Raw genomic sequence first — 15,290 nt, 5'->3', positions numbered from 1 at the left:
ATAAAAGCATTTTTGCGAATTTTCTTGTTTCGGTGAAGCAACCCGCAAGGGATTTGCTTCCTTTATATATTTGATTCTGCACTGAACCCAATATTGTGGTCTGGCTACCTCATTGGTCGAATACCTCGCCAGAGTTTGGCCAGGCAAAGAATATGCAAGCCTAGGACTTAAACCGATTCGCACTTTGACCCATCAGACAAGTTCATTCTTCCAACAGTCGTGTACACTACTCAGTTGTGGGGAATAGAAGCAAGAAAATTATCGTCCTTTTTCTCTTCCTTTTCAGGGGACCAAAGGAAGATAAATGCATTTTTGCAAATTTTCATGTTTCGGGGAAGCAAGTTCATTCTTCCGTCAGACAAGTTCATTCTTCCTACAGTGGTGTACACTGCACAGTTGTAGGAAATAGAAGCAAGAAAATTATCTTCCTTTTCTCTTCCTTTTCTGGGGACCAAAGGAAGATAAAAGCATTTTTGCTAATTTTCATGTTTCGGGGAAACAAACCACAAAGGATGCTTCCTTTATATATTTGATTCTGCACTGAACCCAATATTATGGGACGCTTACCTCCTTGCTCGAATACCTCACAAGAGTTTGGCCAGGCACAGAATATGCGAGACTAGGACTTGAACCGATTCGCACTTTGACCCATCAGACTACTTCATTCTTCCTACAGTTGTGTATCCTACACAGTTGTGGGGAATAGAACCAAGAAAATTATCTTCTTTTCTCTTCCTTTTCAGGGGAACAAAGGAATGTAAAGCATTTTTGTTAATTTTCATGTTTCTGGGAAGCAAGTTCATTCTTCCATCAGACAAGTTCATTCTTCCGACAGCAGTGTACACTAAACAGTTGTGGGGATTAGAAGCAAAAAAATTATCTTACTTTTCTCTTCCTTTTCAGGGAACCAAAAGAAGATAAAAGCATTTTTGCTAATTTTCATGTTTCGGGGAAGCAAGTTGATTCTTCCATCAGACACGTTAATTCTTCCGACAGTGGTGTACGGTTATGGGGAATAGAAGGAAGAAAATTATCTTTCTTTTCTCTTCCCTTTCTACGGAATAAAGGAAGATAAAAGCATTTTTGCTAATTTTCATGTTTCTTTGAAGCAACCCGCAAGGGATTTGCTTACTTTATATATTTGATTCTACACTAAACCCAATATTGTGGACTGCCTACCTCATTGCTCGAATACCTCGCCAGAATTTGGCCAGGCAAAGAACATGCAAGCCTAGGACTTAAACCGATTCGCACTTTGACCCATCAGACAAGTTCATTCTTCCTACAGTCCTGTACACTACACAGTTGTGGGGAATAGACGCAAGAAAATTATCGTCCTTTTCTCTTCCTTTTCAGGGGACCAAAGGAAGATAAAAGCATTTTTGCGAATTTTCATGTGACTGGGAAGCAAGTTCGTTCTTCCCTCAGACAAGTTCGTTCTTCCTACAGTGGTATACACTGCACAGTTGTGGGAAATAGAAGCAAGAAAAGTATCTTCCTTTTCTCTTCCTTTTTAGGGGACCACATGAAGATAAAAGCATTTTTGCTAATTTTCATGTTTCGGGGAAGCAAGTTCATTCTTCCATCAGACAAGTTCATTCTTCCTACAGTCGTGTCCACTAAACAGTTGTGGGGAATAGAAGCAAGAAAATTATCTTCCTTTTCTCTTCCTCTTCAGGGAACCAAATGAAGATAAAAGCATTTTTACTAATTTTCATGTTTCGGGGAAGCAAGTTCATTCTTCCATCAGAGAAGTTCCTTCTTCCTACAGTCATGTACACTACACAGTTGTTGGGAATAGAAGCAAGAAAATTATCTTCCTTTTCTCTTCCTTTTCTGGGGACCAAATGAAGATAAAAGCATTTTTGCTAATTTTCATGTTTCGGGGAAGCAAACCGCAAGGGATTTGCTTCTATTTTATATTTGATTCTGCACTGAACCCAATATTATGGGCCGGTTACCTCCTTGCTCGAATACCTCACCAGAGTTTGGCCAGGCACAGAATATGCCAGACTAGGACTTGAACCGATTCTCACTTTGGCCGATCAGACACGTTCATTCTACCTACAGTTGTGTACACTACACAGTTGTGGGGAATAGAAGCAAGAAAATTATCTTCCTTTTCTCTTCCTTTTCAGGGAATCAAATGAAGGTAAAAGCATTTTTACAAATTTTCATGTTTCGGGGTAGCAAGTTCATTCTTACTTCAGACAAGTTCATTCTTCCTACAGTCGTGTACTGTTGTGGGGAATAGAAACAAGAAAATTATCTTCCTTTTCTCTTCCTTTTCAGGGGACCAAAGGAAGATAAAAGCATTTTTGCTAATTTACATGTTTCGGGGAAGCAAGTTCATTCTTCCATCAGACAAGTTCATTCTTCCGACAGCGGTGTACTGTTGTGGGGAATAGAAGCAAGAAAATTATTTTCGTTTTCTCTTCCTTTTCATGGGACCAAATGAAGATAAAAGCATTTTTGCTAATTTCCATGTTTCGGGGAAGCAATCCGGAAGGGATTTGCGCCCTCTATATATTTGATACTGCTCTGAACCCAATATTGTGTGCCGGCTACCTCCTTGCTCGAATACCTCACCAGAGTTTGGCCAGGCACAGAATATGCAAGACTAGGACTTAAACCGATTCGCACTTTGACCCATCAGAGAAGTTCTTTCTTCCTACAGTGGTGTACTGTTGTGAGGAATAGAAGCAAGAAAATTATCTTTCTTTTCTCTTCCATTTCTGGAGACCAAAGGAAGGTAAAAGCATTTTTGCTAATTTTCATGTTTCGGGGAAGCAACCCGCAAGGGATTTGCTTCCTTTATATATTTCATTCTGCACTGAACCCAATATTGTGGACCGGCTACCTCATTGCTCGAATACCTCGCCAGAGTATGGCCAGGCACAGAATATGCGAGACTAGGACTTGAACCGATTCGCACTTTGGCCCATCAGCCTAGTTCATTCTTCCTACAGTTGTGTACACTACACAGTAATGAGGAATAGAAGCAAGAAAATTATCTTCCTTTTCTCTTATTTTTAAGGGAACCAAAGGAAGATAAAAGCATTTTTGCAAATTTTCATGTTTCGGGGACGCAAGTTCATTCTTCCATCAGACAAGTTCATTCTTCCTACAGTCGTGTACTGTTGTGGGGAATAGAAGCAAGAAAATTATCTTTCTTTTTCTCTTCATTTTCTTGGGACCAAAGGAAGATAAAAGCGTTTTTGCTAATTTTCAAGTTTCGGGAAAGCAATCAGGAAGGGATTTGCTTCCTTTATATATTTGATTCTGCACTGAACCCAATATTGTGCGCCGATTAACTCCTTGCTCGAATACCTCACCAGAGTTTCGCCAGGCACAGAATATGCGAGACTAGGACTTAAGCGATTCGCAATTTTACCCATCAGACAAGTTCATTCTTCCTACAGTTGTGTACATGGCACAGTTGTGGGGAATAGAAGCAAGAAAATTATCTTCCTTTTCTCTTCCTTTTCAGGGGACCAAAGGAAGGTAAAAGCATTTTTGCTAATTTTCATGTTTCCGGGAAGCAAGTTCATTCTTCCATCAGACAAGTTCATTATTCCTACAGTAGTGTAAACTACACGGTTGTGGGGAATAGAAGCAAGAATATTATCTTCTTTTTCTCTTCCTTTTCAGGGGAACAAAGGAAAATAAGAGCAATTTTGCAAATTTTCATGTTTCGGGGAAGCAAGTTCATTCTTCCATCAGATAAGTTCATTCTTAGTACAATGGTGTACTGTTGTGGGGAATAGAAGGAAGAAAATTATCTTGCTTTTGTCTTCCCTTTCTAGGGACCAAAGGAAGATAAAAGCATTTTTGCTAATTTTCATGTTTCGGGGAACCAACCCGCATGGGATTTGCTTCCTTTATATATTTGATTCTGCACGGAACTCAATATTGTATGCCGGCTACCTCCTTGCTCGCATACCTCACCAGAGTTTGGCCCGGCACAGCATATGCAAGACTATGACTTGAACCGATTCGCACTTTGGCCCATCAGACAAGTTCATTCTTCCTACAGTTGTGTACACTACACAGTTGTGGGGAATAGAAGCAAGAAAATTATCTTCCTTTTCTCTTTCTTTTCAGGGGATCAAAGGAAGGTAAAAGCATTTTTGCAAATTTTCATGTTTCGGGGACGCACGTTCATTCTTCCTTCAGACAAGTTCATTCTTCCTACAGTCGTGTACTGTTGTGGGGAATAGAAGCAAGAAAATTATCTTCCTTTTCTCTTCCTTTTCAGGGGACCAAAGAAAGATAAAAGCATTTTTGCTAATTTACATGTTTCGGGGAAGCAAGTTCATTCTTCCATCCGACAAGTTCATTCTTCCTACAATGGTGTACTGTTGTGGGGAATAAAAGGAAGAAAATTATCTTTCTTTTATCTTCCCTTTCTGGGGACCAAAGGAAGATAAAAGCATTTTTGCTAATTTTCATGTTTCGGGGAACCAACCCGCAAGGGATTTGCTTCCTTTATATATTTGATTCTGCACGAAACCCAAATTGTGGGCCGGCTACCTCCTTGCTCGAATATCTCACCAGGGTTTGGCCAGGCACAGAATATGCGAGACTAGGACTTGAACCGATTCGCACTTTGTCCCAACAGACAAGGTCATTCTTCCTACAGTTGTATACACTACACAGTTGTGGGGAATAGAAGCAAGAAAATTATCTTCCTTTTCTCTTCCTTTTTATGGAACCAAAGGAAGATAAAAGCATTTTTGCTAATTTTCTTGTTTCGGGGAAGCAATCCGGAAGGGATTTGCTTCCTTTATATATTTGATTCTGCTCTGAACACAATATTGTGTGCTGGCTACCTCCTTGCTCGAATACCTCACCAGAGTTTGGCCAGGCACAGAATATGCAGGACTAGGACTTAAACCGATTCGCACTTTGACCCATCAGACAAGTTCATTCTTCCTACAGTGGTGTACTGTTGTGAGGAATAGAAGCAAGAAAATTATCTTCCTTTTCTCTTCCATTTCTGGGGACCAAAATAAGTTAAAAGCATTTTTGCTAATTTTCATGTTTCGGGGAAGCACCCCAAGGGATTTGCTTCCTTTATATATTTCATTCTGCACTGAACCCAATATTGCGCGCCGGCTACCTCCTTGGTCGAATACCTCACCAGAGTTTGGCCAGGCACAGAATATACGAGACTAGGACTTAAACCGACTCGCACTTTGACCAATCAGACAAGTTCATTCTTCCTACAGTCGTGTACACTACACAGTTGTGGGGAATAGAAGCAAGAAAATTATCTTCCTTTTCAGGGGACCAAAGGAAGGTAAAAGCATTTTTGCTAATTTTCATGTTTCCGGGAAGCAAGTTCATTCTTCCATCAGACAAGTTCATTATTCCTACAGTAGTGTTAACTACACGGTTGTGGGGAATAGAAGCAAGAATATTATCTTCCTTTTCTCTTCCTTTTCAGGGGAACAAAGGAAAATAAGAGCAATTTTGCAAATTTTCATGTTTCGGGGAAGCAAGTTCATTCTTCCATCAGACAAGTTCATTCTTAATACAATGGTGTACTGTTGTGGGGAATAGAAGGAAGAAAATTATCTTTCTTTTCTCTTCCCTTTCTAGGGACCAAAGGAAGATAAATGCATTTTTGCTAATTTTCATGTTTCGAGGAACCAACCCGCAAGGGATTTGCTTCCTTTATATATTTGATTCTGCACGGAACTGAATATTGTGGGCCGGCTACCTCCTTGCTCGCATACCTCACCAGAGTTTGGCCCGGCACAGCATATGCAAGACTATGACTTGAACCGATTCGCACTTGGGCCCATCAGACAAGTTCATTCTTCCTACAGTTGTGTACATTACACAGTTGTGGGGAATAGAAGCAAGAAAATTATCTTCCTTTTCTCTTTCTTTTCAGGGGATCAAAGGAAGGTAAAAGCGTTTTTGCAAATTTTCATATTTCGGGGACGCAAGTTCATTCTTCCTTCAGACAAGTTCATTCTTCCTACAGTCGTGTCCACTACACAGTTGTTGGGAATAGAAGCAAGAAAATTATCTTCCTTTTCATGGGACCAAATGAAGATAAAAGCATTTTTGCTAATTTATATGTTTCGGGGAAGCAATCCGGAAGGGATTTGCGTCTTTTTTATATTTGATTCTGCTCTGAACCAATATTGTGTGCCGGCTACTTCTTTGCTCGAATACCTCACCAGAATTTGGCCAGGCACAGAATATGCAAGACTAGGATTTAAACCGATTCGCCCTTTGACCCATCAGACAAGTTCTTTCTTCCTACAGTGGTGTACTGTTGTGAGGAATAGAAGCAAGAAAATTATCTTTCTTTTCTCTTCCATTTCTGGGGACCAAAAGAAGATAAAAGCATTTTTGCTAATTTTCATATTTCGGGGAATCAAGTTCATTCTTCCATCAGACAAGTTCATTCTTCCAACAGTGGTGTACGGTTATGGGGAATAGAAGCAAGAAAATAATCTTCCTTTTCTGTTCCCGTTATGGGGACCAAAGGAAGATAAAAGCATTTTTGCTAATTTTCATGTTTCGATGAAGCAACCCGCAAGGGATTTGCTTCCTTTATATATTTGATTCTGCACTGAATCCAATATTGTGGTCTGGCTACCTCATTGGTCGAATACCTCGCCAGAGTTTGGCCAGGCAAAGAATATGCAAGCCTAGGACTTAAATCGATTCGCACTTTGACCCATCAGACAAGTTCATTCTTCCTACAGTCGTGTACACTACTCAGTTGTGGGGAATAGAAGCAAGAAAATTATCGTCCTTTTTCTCTTCCTTTTCAGGGGACCACATGAAGATAAAAGCATTTTTGCTAATTTTCATGTTTCGGGGAAGCAAGTTCATTCTTCCGTCAGACAAGTTTATTCTTCCTACAGTGGTGTACACTGCCCAGTTGTGGGAAATAGAAGCAAGAAAAGTATCTTCCTTTTCTCTTCTTTTTAGGGGACCACATGAAGATAAAAGCATTTTTGCTAATTTTCATGTTTCGGGGAAGCAAGTTCATTCTTCCATCAGACAAGTTCATTCTTCCTACAGTCGTGTACACTACACAGTTGTGGGGAATAGAAGCAAGAAAATTATCTTCCTTTTCTCTTCCTTTTCTGGGATCCAAAGGAAGATAAAAGCATTTTTGCTAATTTTCATGTTTCGGGGAAACAAACCGCAAAGTATGCTTCCTTTATGTATTTGATTCTGCACTGAACCCAATATTATGGGCCGCTTACCTCCTTGCTCGAATACCTCACAAGAGGTTGGCCAGGCACAGAATATACGAGACTAGGACTTGAACCGATTCGCACTTTGACCCATCAGACAACTTCATTCTTCCTACAGTTATGTATCCTACACAGTTGTGGGGAATAGAAGCAAGAAAATTATCTTCCTTTTCAGGGGACCAAAGGAAGATAAAAGCATTTTTGCGAATTTTCATGTTACTGGTAAGCAAGTTCGTTCTTCCCTCAGACAAGTTCATTCTTCCTACAGTGGGGTACACTGCACAGTTGTGGGAAATAGAAGCAAGAAAATTATCTTCCTTTTCTCTTCTTTTTTTAGGGGACCACAGGAAGATAAAAGCATTTTTGCAAATTTTCATGTTTCGGAGAAGCAAGTTCATTCTTCCTACAGTCGTGTACAATACACAGTTGTGGGGAATAGAAGCAAGAAAATTATCTTCCTTTTCTCTTCCTTTTCTGGGGACCAAAGGAAGATAAAAGCATTTTTGCTAATTTTCATGTTTCGTGGAAGCAAACCGCAAGGGATTTGCTTCATTTATATATTTGATTCTGCACAGAACCCAATATTATGGGCCGGTTACCTCCTTGTTCGAATACCTCACCAGAGTTTGGCCAGGCACAGAATATGCGAGACTAGGACTTGAACCGATTCGCACTTTGGCCCATCAGACACGTTCATTCTACCTACAGTTGTGTACACTACACAGTTGTGGGGAATAGAAGCAAGAAAATTATCTTCCTTTTCAGGAGACAAAAGGAAGATAAATGCATTTTTGCAAATTTTCATGTTTCGGGGAAGCAAGTTCATTCTTCCATCAGACAAGTTCATTCTTCCTACAGTGGTATACTGTTGTGGGCAATTGAAGCAAGAAAATTATGTTCCTTTTCTCTTCCTTTTCAGTGGACCAAAGGAAGATAAAAGTATTTTTGCGAATTTTCATATTTCTGGGAAGAAAGTTCATTCTTCCATCAGACAAGTTCATTCTTCCTACAGTAGTGTAAACTACACGGTTGTGGGGAATAGAAGCAAGAATATTATCTTCCTTTTCTCCTACTTTTCAGGGGAACAAAGGAAGATAAAAGCATTTTTGCAAATTTTCATGTTTCGGGGAAGCAAGTTCATTCTTCCATCCGACAAGTTCATTCTTCCTACAATGGTGTACTGTTGTGGGGAATAGAAGGAAGAAAATTATCTTTCTTTTCTCTTCCCTTTCTGGGGACCAAAGGAAGATAAAAGCATTTTTCTAATTTTCATGTTTCGGGGAACCAACCCGCAAGGGATTTGCTTCCTTTATATATTTGATTCTGCACGAAACCCAATATTGTGGGCCGGCTACCTCCTTTCTCGAATACCTCACCAGGGTTTGGCCAGGCACAGAATATGCGAGACTAGGACTTGAACCGATTCGCACTTTGTCCCATCAGCCAAGGTCATTCTTCCTACAGTTGAATACACTACACAGTTGTGGGGAATAGAAGCAAGAATATTACAGGGGATCAAAGGAAGGTAAAAGCATTTTTGCAAATTTTCATGTTTCGGGGAAGCAAGTTCATTCTTCCTTCAGACAAGTTCATTCTTATTACAGTCGTGTACTGTTGTGGGGAATAGAAGCAAGAAAATTATCTTCCTTTTCTCTTCCTTTTCTGGGGACCAAAGGAAGATAAAAGCATTTTTGCTAATTTTCGTGTTTCGGGGAAGCAATCCGGAAGGGATTTGCTTCCTTTATATATTTGATTCTGCTCTGAACCCAATATTGTGGGCCGGCTACCTCCTTGGTCGAATACCTCACCAGAGTTTGGCCAGGCACAGAATATGCGAGACTAGGACTTAAACCGACTCGCACTTTGACCCATCAGACAAGTTCATTCTTCCTACATTCGTGTACACTACACAGTTGTGGGGAATAGAAGCAAGAAAATTATCTTCCTTTTCTCTTCCTTTTCAGGGGACCAAAGGAAGGTAAAAGCATTTTTGCTAATTTTCATGTTTCTGGAAAGCATGTTCATTCTTCAATCAGACAAGTTCATTCTTCCGACAGTGGTGTACTGTTGTATGGAATAGAAGCAAGTAAATTATCTTCCTTTTCTCTTCCTTTTAATGGGATCAAAGGAAGATAAAATCATTTTTGCTAATTTTCATGTTTCGGGAAAGCAAGTTCATTCTTCGATCAGACAAGTTCATTCTTCCTACAGTGTTGTACTGTTGTGGGGAATAGAAGCAAGAAAATTATCTGCCTTTTCTCTTCCTTTTCCGTGAACCAAAAGAAGATAAAAGCATTTTTGCGAATTTTCATGTTTCTGGGAAGCAAATTCATACTTCCATCAGACAAGTTCGTTCTTCCTACAGTAGTGTAAAGTACACGGTTGTGGGGAATAGAAGCAAGAATATTATCTTCCTTTTCTCTTCCTCTTCAGGGGAACAAAGAAAATAAAAGCATTTTTGCAAATTTTCATGTTTCGGGGAAGCAAATTCATTCTTCCATGAGACAAGTTCATTCTTCCTACAATGGTGTACTGTTGTGGGGAATAGAAGGGGGAAAATTATCTTTCTTTTCTCTTGCCTTTCTGGGGACCATAGGAAGATAAAAGTATTTTTGCTAATTTTCATGTTTCGGGGAACCAACCCGCAAGGGATTTGCTTCCTTTATGTATTTGATTCTGCACGGAACCCAATATTGTGGGCCGGCTACCTCAGTGCTTGAATACCTCGCCAGAGTTTGGCCACGCACAGAATATGTGAGACTAGGACTTAAACCGATTCGCACTTTGACCCATCAGACAAGTTCATTCTTCCTACATTGGTGTACACTACACAGTTGTGGGGAATAGAAGCAAGAAAATTATCTTCCTTTTGTCTTCCTTTTCAGGGGACCAAAGGAAAATAAAGCATTTTTGCGAATTTTCATGTTTCTGGGAAGCAGCCCGGAAGGGATTTGTTTCCATTAAATTAAATAAAGATTAGACTCTGCTCTGAACGGAATGTTGAAGGCCGGCTATCTGTATGACCTAATTCCGCAGCATTGGCCAGCTACAGAATATGCAATACGCCAAACGGCCATTCACGCTTTGTCCCCAAATTTAGTAACGTCGCCTTTTCTTATACTCGTCCGTGTGGTCCAATGGTCGGTTTGCCTGTTGTGCTTGAAGAAAAACTCGTGTTTCCGAGAGGAAAAACCATGCCCCACCTCGGTAGAGACCGCCTAAGTCTACCACCTTGTAAAAACGGCATGAACCCTCTTTCTATATTGAAAGCATCACTCAATTTTCTTCTGGTTCCAGAAGAAAGAGAACAGAAGCTATTTTCACAGGGTGTGACTTCCCAGATTAATTTGTCCACCGTGCTTCTTACGAGGCGCTCCCACGTCAGTTAATGAAATCCCTGCCTTGGTTATAGTAATAGTAGTAGTGGCATGTGATGCAATAAAGCAAGCGTATGAGCTTATGCAGCATCAGCCAAAAAAAAAAAAAATAAAAATAAAATAAAAATCATACCATTCCCTCCAAATGCCTGTCCAGTTCCTCCTTAAATTTGTTTAACCTATGAACTTCCTCAACGACAGATGGAAGTTTGTTCCAGCAATTAACCACCCGCTGGCTAAAATCAAATTTCCGCACATCTATTCTACATCTGTCCTTTCTTAATTTGAATTTATGCCCCCTTAGGTTCGTAATCTGAACAAGTGGAAGGATCCCATCAGAATTCAGCGTGCTGAACCCATTCAAGGTTATGAGGAAGAAAACATTCCATTATGAGGATAGATAACTCCACACCATAATGCAAGGCATCAGACTTCGACCAATATGGCATATAGTCTCAGCTGTCGATATCTTTATATAGAGGAACTCTACAATCGGACTCATTGTTTATTACTTTATTACATTGACTTCTGGTTTACCCTCTGTTTTTAACAATACTGATTATTTGTTATAGGCGCATGCGTGGTTTATTGCCTTTGTCAAAGAACTCGAGCACATACCTCAACAGTTCTTCTTTGTTACTCCAACAGCACATATTTGCAGGATTTTTTGATGGCTGAAGTGTTTAAAATGGGCGGGTACGTTATGCCAGGGAAGCGAGCTTAAATAACTTTAAGGAGTGAGTCAGGTTAGCTAACTATACAAGAACACTGAGTCTTAATTGTTTGTACAGTAATGTGAAAAGTGTCTTCAACAAAATGAGTGAATTCGAACTGCTGGTTACAACAAGTAAAACTGACATAATTGGACTTACAGAAACGTGGTTCGTCCCGAAGTTAAAGGATGATGAGTTTCAGCACACAAGCATAATGTATACAGGAAGGATAGGGCAGATAGAAGGGGTCGTCGGCTCTTGCTTCTTATCAAAATCAGCCTGAACGAGAAAAAATCTGTCCTGGATTCAGACATTTCTTATGCTAATATAGAATCTGTGAGATCGTTGGAAGCAAAGGTATAATGAGAGTTGGAGTAATCTACAGCCAAGATGGTTGTGAAGATTATGACGAGAGCCTCTACATGCAAATGGCATGTACAAGTAAGTATCAATATCCTATTGTGTGTGATTTAAATTTACCTCTAATTGATTGCAGCAAATGGGAGGGAAACTCCACAAGAGGGACAAAATTTTTAAATCATCTAGATGATTGCTATTGCTATCAACATGTCGGGGAAAGTACTCAGGAAAAGAATGCTCGACTTCATCATCATCAATGAACTAGATGAAATCATAGTGTTGACATTACAGGCACCACTAGCAGGAAGTGATTATGGGGTTTTCTGGTGGAAGATGAAGGTACTCATTAAAAGATTCTCCACCAGGACGATTCCAAGTTGGATTAATAATGAAGTTGTCAAATTATTTGAGCAGAAAAAAGAGGGCATGGAAATCTTGCAGAGAGTACAGAAGACTATAGTAGCTACAAATTGAACTATAATAGTGCCACAAAAAAGATTTGGCTGGCAAAGAAAGCAAAGAGGGGATAAGGAATTCTTCGCATATATATGTATATATATGCAAAGAAGAGAAGGACAAACCAGATCGGACCTTTATGTAATATACGTGGGATAGTATTAGATACCTCAGCTGAAGTTGCAGATTGAACCATACTTTGCCTCGATATTTACAGACGAAGAAGACTTAACGTCAATGAGAAATTATAAGAATGAAGTTGAAAAAAACGTAATTAATGATGTTGAAATTTCATGTTCATTTAATGAAAAAACAATCAAGCCTACAGGCCAATAAGGCTCCTCAGGTTGATGTCATTTACTCTATAATCTTAAGGGAAGCAGAAAGTTAGTTTATTGAGCCATTGAGGCGGCTAATTATGAGAGCTTCACTGGACTCGGGATTGATTCAGTTGGATTAGAAAAATGCCAGTTTATCTCTAATACATAACAGCTGTTGTAAGAGTGAAGTGGAAAATTACCGCTCGGTCTAACTTCAGTAGTAGAGAAAATCATGGGGATGAGGATCAAAGTTGGAATTTAGGATCATTTAGATACAAATGGAATTCTGGAGGATAGTCAGCATGATTTTGTAAATGTAAAATTGTATTTAACTAATCTGGTTAGCTATTTTGACAGGGTCACTCAAGGGTGGACTTAGGGAATAATTTGGACATTGTTTATTTTGCTTTAAGCACAGAATTTGACTGAGTCCCATATGAGCGGTTTCTTTATAAGCTGAATCCACTGGGAAATTCCTTAGATTGTTAGCTGTATGGCTGCAGGGCAAGAGGCAGAGGGTTGTGATAAATGGTCATTTTCAGATCGGGGTTATGTAAGAAGTGGGGTTCCTCAATGATCGCTATTAGGACCACCGTTGTATTTGATTTTCACCTGTCATTGTTAAAGGGATAGAGTGGCGTGATGTCTAAATTTGGAAGAGATGTAAAGATTAGTATAGTAGTTAATGATCACCGCCAAGCAGAGCACCTACAGAGTGACCTAGATAAACTTCAGGGATGGTCCGAAAAATAGCAGCTATGCTTTAATCCAGCAAAATATAAGCTATTGCACCTGGGGTCCAGTAACTCCAAAATAAATATACACTCGGTGGAATTGAACTAGTGGAGGAAAGGGACTTGAGGTGGAATTGAACTAGTGGAAGAAAGGGACTTGGGCGTTACGATCCGATAAGACATGAAGTTCTCCAAGCATTCTAGACAGGTTGCAAGGAAAGCTCATGGTGTCCTCTCGATGATTTAATGAGCAATTGCTAGTACAGATAAGGACGTCATAATCCACATAATATAAGCTATTGTTAGACCACACTTGGAATAGCGTGTTCCGGTTGGGATCTCGCACGTAAGAAAGATATTTTACTTCTTGAAAGGATCCAAATGCTGGTAACTCGCTTGGTGAGATCGGCAAGAAACCTTCCATATGAGGAAAGACTTCGAAATGTGGGTTGTACAGCTTGGAAACTAGCACCTTATTATCTTTGACTGATATGTTTAAGAATCTAAGAGGCAAAAGTAAAATGAATGAGGACAAAATTTTCACGGTTATAAATGATTCTAGAACAAGGCGCCATAATTTCCAGTTACGGGGGGCGATGTTAAAGGGGATTGCAGGAAAGTTTATTTGAGCCAGCGAGTTATAAATTACTGTAGTGAGTTTCCTACATGGTCTGTAGAGGCTGACAGTTTGGGGATGTGTATGTAGTACTCAAGAAGTGGTCTGACATTTTCCTTACATAGAGCGATAATCACTGACTCATCCCTTCTAGCAAAATCCCTTTATATCATTGATAAGACACCATGGTCGCCGCTGGCAGCCTGCCTGAACAGCTCTGAAAACTTCATATCGGATAAAACAATTACTCAAAGATAATTTTCATTCTCTACTACTGTGAGTTTAGTAGCTCACTGTTGTTTTGTTATTTTTCGGTAATTGCTATCTATATGCAGTCCTTTGCATTTGTCAAAGTTAAACTCTTGTTGCCTCTTCTTAGCCCATCTGCTCAACTTTCCTGTTACAGTCGCATATCGTCATTACACTTAGCAACCCTGCCAACGTTTGTGTCATCTACAAACTTGCACATTAAGCCTGATATACCTTCATAAATATAATTAATAAATATTTAAAATAAGAACGAGTCCAACACTGAAATCTGGAGGACTCCACTAATAATATTAATTCATGACGAGCAGTACCCACTGATTACCACTATGTCTTCCCCTGCGCAATCATCCTTTTATCAGATTTAGTAACACCCCCTTCATGCCAAAATGCTCCAATTTTCCAGCAGCCTTCCATGTGCAACAGTATCAGAAGCTTTACTAAAAATCCAAATATATGATATCAAAATTATTTTTTGCATCCAGTTCCTTTGTGACCAAATCATAGTATCCAATGAAATTTGCCAGACAACACTTTCTGCTAACAAACTCATGCTGTGTCTGAACTATAACTGCAGTCTTGTCTAGATGATCTTGCAGGGCTTCTTTAATCAGTGACTCCATTATTTTTCCTGGAACGGAAGTTAAGCTAACAGGTTTGTAATTACTCGTGTCACCCTTTGATTCCCTTTGTGAATCGGGAACACATTTGCACTTCTCGAGGCCGTGCGGACCTCCCCTGATTGCATTCGGGGGAGGTCCGCACGGCCTCGAAAAATTAAGACAAAATTAATTTCATTTCTTTGCCTTAATTTTGAGAAATTAAGGCAAAGAATTTGCTTACTTCCTTTGACGCCTCCCTCAATATACATGGATAGATCCCATACAACCCGGTTACCTTTCTTGTGTTAACTTCAATAATTTCGCATCCAATCTCCCCTCAGTTTTTACATCATCGTTTAACTCCCTATTACAGTTGGATAAATATTCTGACTTCCACTTCTCCACAGATTTCTCATGTGTGAGAGAAATGTGGAGAAATCTGTGGAGACTGTGTGGTTCAAAATACTCATTCAGTTTATCAGCTACTTGAACAGGACCTTCAACAGTTGAACCGTCGATATCAAGTGGACTAATCTGAGTTATTCTTCTAAGGCTTTACATAACTAAAGAAGCTTTGCTGTTTTTCTTTGCATCCTTTGAGAATGATTTCTAGTAA

The sequence above is a fragment of the Mastigoproctus giganteus genome, chromosome 11, assembly GCF_048544385.1.
Source record: "Mastigoproctus giganteus isolate SK-2022 chromosome 11, ASM4854438v1, whole genome shotgun sequence".
Taxonomy (NCBI): Eukaryota; Metazoa; Arthropoda; class Arachnida; order Uropygi; family Thelyphonidae; genus Mastigoproctus; species Mastigoproctus giganteus.
Note: the sequence above shows the minus strand (reverse complement) of the source record.